This window comes from Balaenoptera musculus, chromosome 6 (assembly GCF_009873245.2).
Source record: "Balaenoptera musculus isolate JJ_BM4_2016_0621 chromosome 6, mBalMus1.pri.v3, whole genome shotgun sequence".
NCBI lineage: Eukaryota > Metazoa > Chordata > Mammalia > Artiodactyla > Balaenopteridae > Balaenoptera > Balaenoptera musculus.
This window is the reverse complement of record NC_045790.1, coordinates 46,526,493-46,532,492: the sequence shown is the minus strand read 5'-3', so window position 1 is coordinate 46,532,492 and position 6,000 is coordinate 46,526,493. Positions and strand designations below refer to the sequence as shown.

At 40.6% G+C, this 6,000-nt stretch overlaps 1 protein-coding gene across 1 annotated transcript in view; it reads left to right on the top strand.

The window, feature by feature from the left end:
• Positions 1-1,246: 1,246 nt before the first annotated feature.
• Positions 1,247-6,000, top strand: part of FOCAD (focadhesin) — a 318,822-nt gene continuing 314,068 nt past the window's right edge. Inside the window, exon 1 of the mRNA XM_036855059.1 lies at positions 1,247-1,293. The gene's annotated coding sequence lies outside the window, so the exon portion shown is untranslated. The remainder of the gene's footprint in view (positions 1,294-6,000) is intronic.

Sequence of the window (6,000 nt, the reverse complement as noted above, 5' to 3'; positions counted from 1 at the left end):
GGCAATTATAAACCTTATAACACTCCTTTCTCTCAAAGGGTAACAGAGATTGAATATATAAGTAGGTTCAAAATTAATTTAGATAAATTCTTACAGAATAAATGCATAATAGATTATTGAGAGAAATGAAGATGGTCTGTGGTATATAATTACTCTTCTGAAGTGGAGTATAGGAAACCAAATCTTTCTTACAAATGAGAAGCAGAACTTGTCAGCACATTATAAACACTTTGGAAACTTAGAAAAAGACCAATGCCAAGGCCCCACAGCAGAGCTATTAAAACAGAATCTCTAGAAATGGGGCTCAGCTACTGGTATTTTAAAAAAACCTCCCCAAATGCTTGTAAAGGTGCACGAGGGTTTAGAAACTGCTGGGTAAGTCAGGTTCTCTAGAGCAACTTAACTATTTCATCTTGTATATAATTTTCCCTTTTGCCATCCACAATCAGAATTCCATTTTGTCATAACCTCATTTTTTTTTTCCTGCTGCCTCTTTTAGCTTCTGTTCCATGGTGCCAGGTGTCTTAGAGCCTTCTTATGAAAATGCGTGTTCATGCATGGGTGGACACTCAATAAGTATTAGACAAAAATAATAACAACAATAAAAGTAACAATTATGGGCGCCAGTTCTCCCCAGATTAAATCAACAGAAATGCCTGGGCCAGGACGACCTGCAGGACCATCCAACAGGTGGATAATGTCACTGTAACATCAAGAACTGCAATGTTCTGTGCTGGCCAAGTGAAGTAAAGATACCAAGCAGCAGCTACAAGGAGAAGAGCGAAACCGCAAGTCTGCCGTCTGTATTAAAATTTCTGAATCCTAATGTTATCGGTATTACTTTTTTCCCGGGAAACAAAATCTCCAAATACCAAGAAGCTGCTTTGCACCGCCAAAAGCTGCATAGGGGCAGGCTGCCAACAGGACCATCCGGACACGCTGCAGTGGCATCTCCAGGCGGGTTCCTTTAAACTGCCTTCCCTTGGGCCAACTCCCCACTGCGGCGCAGCCCCGCAGCCAGCACTTGCACGCGCCGCCCTACCTGTCCCCAGGCGGCTGCGGAGCCGCGCTTCTCCGCCCACGCTGCCTTCCAGCCGCAGTGCGCGGCCTTGGCCTTGAACGCGCGTGCGCGCGAGCGAGGGCGGGCGGGCCGAAGGTGGAGGAGGCGGGGCAGGCCCTTGCCTCTGCAGTCCATTGGCTGTCTCCCCGTAGTCCCCGCCCCCAGGCGTTCGAGACGGCTGGGCGGGCCACGTCAGGCAGCCGGCGTGGGGCTGAGCTTGTGGCAGAAGGAAGGTAAGCTATGTGGGTGGCAGGCGGCTGGCTGCGGGCCGCTGCCTCCAGCACAGAGGCCGCCGGATCGCACCCGCCGGTGGCCTGACTCAGCTTGCTGGGAGGGAGGCTAAGGCCCTGTGGGCCTGGCGCTCTGATGGGAGATGGGGCAGTGGAGCATGTGGTGGCAGGGCCGCGTCGCGGTGTGGGCGGTCAGGAAGGGGACAGGTCTTGCCGTTTGCCCTCGTCCTGTCCTGTCTGGGTTCTGAACTCCTGAAGGACTAGGCCTTCTACGTTACAGAGCTCTCGGATGCCTGGGTGGGGCCTGCTCTGGTGCCTGCGGTGGGGCTCAGCGGGATCCCGACTCGGTAACAGGTCGGCGCGATCTTTGCATACCTTCCTGCAGCAGGTTGCCGTCGTCCTACTCTCCCCCGACCGATTCCCTACTCGAAGGCAGCACAGGGGATTCCAGCCCTGTCCTGCTCGTCCTGGGGTGACTGTCTCCTCCTAATTTCCAGTGACTCACTTAGATCCTGTCCACTTTAATGCAAAGGCTTATGGGTGAGCAGGGCCTGTTTTCAGACCTCCTGGTTCTCTGGCTCTGTCCTCGTTTGCAGGAATTCCCTGAAGAAACAGTATATATCTGTATCTCTCTCTATATATCACATACATGTATGAATGTATGTTTTGAAATGTCTGCAACAGCTATGCAAAGATTTGCAGAGACTTGCAGCTGTGTTGCCCCTACTCACCATGAGTTTTAATTTCAGCCATGGCATCCTGATCCCTCAGTTTAGTTTCTGAATTTGGAGCTTCTAAAATCAATGAAATCATGCTATCAAGTATCATGCAATCAATCATTCATCTATTCAACACTTTTTTGATGTGTTCCTTCATGGTCAAGGTCTTATGCCGTAAACTAAAATGGGCATTCCCTGTCTTTTTCTTCCAGTTTATCTGCCAGTTTTATTGTCTAGATTTGATGACTCAATTTCAGGCTCTAGATTTAGGCACAGAAGCTTATGATCCTGTATCATAAGCTATAGCTCTTCTGGGACCTCATTCAGTTTTCCTTACTTTCACCTCTGGTAAGCCTCAGACCATGATGGCCTTGAGGCATAATCCTGCTAAGTATCGCTAAAGACCCTAGGTCTCAGGCACCTATCCATAAAGTGAGGTGATGGGGTTAGAAATATTTAGTAATATTGAGATGTTCAAGGACAGGATGGGCAGATTGCATGTTTACTGAACTGTGTTAACAGTTGAGAAGTGACCATTTAAAAAACCCTGGATATATTTTAAGATTATATGTTTTACTCTTCCTGAATCTGTCCATGTTGACTTTTTGACTAGCAAGCAAGTGCATGTTTACAATTTTGATTCACATCCAATTCCTGCACTCAAAGCACTATGACTCATCTAAATTTTGAAATGTAATAATCAGGAGCTTTTTAATGTTACATTTAAAGATATGATATAAAAACATTGGATAAGAATGCAATTTTTGAAGCATTTTTACTTGCTTTAGTAGATTAGTGGTAACTAAAACCTCTGCCTTGGTTATTTGCTTACTTGGTTAATATCAGGTAGTTGTCATCACCTGGCTAATGTCTTTCAGTATCATGTCTTTGTTAACATTTATTTTATCAACCTAAAATTTACTGGATTTTAATTGATTGCTGTCTCCAGTTGAGAATTGATAACCAAAAGGTAAATAAATCATTAGTTTGAGAATAAAAATGCCCATAGAGTTGTAACAATAGTTTTTCATTGTTGATTGATTGATGGTACTTATTAAGTAATTTGTTTGGCCTTCCTGCAGGTGTTAAATGTCTAGAATAGTTTTTCTGAGACATAATATTCAGAGCCTTGTGATACTTTTTGACTATTGTTCACAAACCATTAGGTGAATTAAACCCCTATATCACTATTAGGGGTTTGGAAAATTTAAGAAAGTTGAACTTTAAAAAATTTTGCTTTTGCTAGATCTTTCTTGTTCTAGAAATGGAGCAGATTAAGATGGGAAGACTGAGGAGAAATGCTAGAGCTGAGGAAAAAAATCTAAGTGGAGTCTTCTGGTTTAAAATTTGGGGAGACTCAGGGGATTCAGGTGTACATGAAAATATCTGTGTGAAGGAAAAACAATTAAAATTTCAGGAGAAAAACACAATGAAATGTGAAATTATACCTATATTTGGAAGAAATGTAAGGAAATAGTAGTTTCAGGATTATTTATGGGTCTATAGCAAAACCTGATCTTAATATTTCTTGATTGATGACAATGAGCTCAGTTTATCTCAAAAAACCTGGGTGATAATTTAAACTTTAATCAGGTGGGCAATAGATGTTTCTTTAGGAGATGTGAAATCTATAAGTATTATATTTTTTAAAAGTACTACAGATCTAGAGATGAGCAATATAATACAATATGATATAGTTATATAAGTATAATATAAATCTTTGATTCACAATTAGTGATAAATTGTTTGGAGGTTGTGTGTACTATTTCCACTCGATAGGAAACAAATTTGCTAAGCTAATAGGACAAGGGATGTTTGTCATTTTTCTCCCATTTCAATTATTTGAAACAGATTTTTCAAGCAATGTGGAAGATCCCATCTCTTTTCAAACAATAGATTGAACATTGTTGTTTTTAGAAATTGGGTCCACCAAGTACTTCTGGCCTCATAATTTTTTAACCTGTTCCAAGCCACATTGGAAGTAATATAATTGCATTTATGATTTAAAGATTTTGTTAATTTATATTGGCTTTCATTCAGTTAGCCTGAGTTACTTTAGTTTTATATATTTTGAAGACATTTCAAAAGCTATGACATTAAATACTGTAAAATTTTCCATTGTTCATGAAGGGAGAACATTTCTTTAGGCCCAAGGAAGTTGAGAATTTGAACTGCATAGATAAGTTTGTTATTATTTATTTAAAGATTCATGATTTCACTTACTGGGGACCAATGACACATTCCACTCAAGCTTCTAACCTGAAGATTTCAGTTCTTTCCGTTGTTTTAGAATATACCCTCTAATCTCTTTTTGGTCAGATAAAGTGACTGCTCATTTGGCTGATAAGCGTGTTGAACAAATGTTATAATTGTGAATGTTGAACTATAGTTTTGTTATGAGGTTTTCTGGCTGCCGGGGTGTATCTTTCCCTCCTCTTTTGACAAAACTTTTTCTTTGGCCTTGCTGCTCTCAGAATTTACTTTGAGTTTTACTCTATTTAACAGTCATTGAACTGGTTGATTTATGCTATCAGACCTTCAGGTTTTAGCATATGCTATTAGGACAAAACATGGAGGGAGTGGAGGAAACTTTTTATTAAAGTTGTTTTGAATTGCTGAAACATGTAAATAAATGGAATTTTTACAGATTCATACGTGTTAAAGATATTGTATTCATTATTTATTTTTTCACTCAGTAAAGACAGAGCACCTGCTCTGGTCCCAAGTCCCTAACTTTTCTTCAGGAGTTTATAGTATTGCTTGGAAGCCACAGACAAGGCCAAAATACAATGAGATAAATATTATAATTAGATGTATGTGTCGAGTATAGTGGGGAATAGAGGAAAACTGTGTGAGTGTGAGATTTTAGGACATTCAGAAGAGGCTTTCTGGAGACATTTTCATCTGAACTGAATTTTGAGAGCAAGTAGGGATTGTTTGTTGAGGATGGTGGATAAGGCATTGTAGGCACAAGAAAGAACTAAGGCCAAATGAATAAGTTACAGACAAAACACAGACTTTAATGTGTTAAGGAGAGAATAGAGAGATGAGGTTTAATAAGTAAGCAAACACCAAATAATAAAAGGTCCTCTTCCCCACCATGTTAAAGGTTTTGAACATTATCCTTCAGGCTGTGGTGGTCCATGGGGAAGAGATTTTAAGTGGAGGAAAGTTAAGATCAGTTTTATGTGGCAATGTGCAGAATGAATTGTAGTGGAGCAAGGCCCAATTGTGAAGGCAAGATATGATAGAACTCCAAATTATGCAGTGGAGCTCGAGGATAGGATGGATGCAAGGTATATTAAGATGGTGAAGTTGGTGCCCACTTGGATATGTGGGATGAGGGGAAGGTAGAGTCAAGGATGCCTCCTAGGTTTATGACTTCCTAAGATAGGAATCACATGAGGATTATCACATGTATGGGAGAATAAGATCGGTCTTGAACATGCCTTTAGGTCACAATTGGTGCTATTCAGTGGGCAGTTGGCCACATTCTTCTGGGGATGAGGAAGGGGATTCTAGGTAATCTAGAGATTAAAATGTTATTGACATATAAGTGATAGTGAAAACAGTGTTGAGAGTGGATGTGATACCTAAGACGGAGTTTGTGGAATAAGAAAGAATAAAACAGAAGAGGAACTCTGGGAAGCACCACCATATAAGGAAGATGATCCAATGAAAAAGACTGAGAAAGAACAGCTTAATGACAGTGGAGCTCTAGAAGACAAGGAGGGAGAGAATTTGAGAAGGCGAGAATGGTCAGCTGTCAAATGCCATCAGGAATGGAAGAAAAAGCTGACTAGAGATTTTGGGAAAGTTTACCAGTTAGGCAAGGAGCATTCATTTGTAGTGACACTAGTTCATATAATTGTGTGACTTTCTATAGCAAAATTCAGTAGAACTAGAGATTATGAATAGTTGGAATGATCCAGTATTTGGATTTTGTAATGTACCTATGGTAGGAATGCAAGGGAATTCAAGTTATTGACAA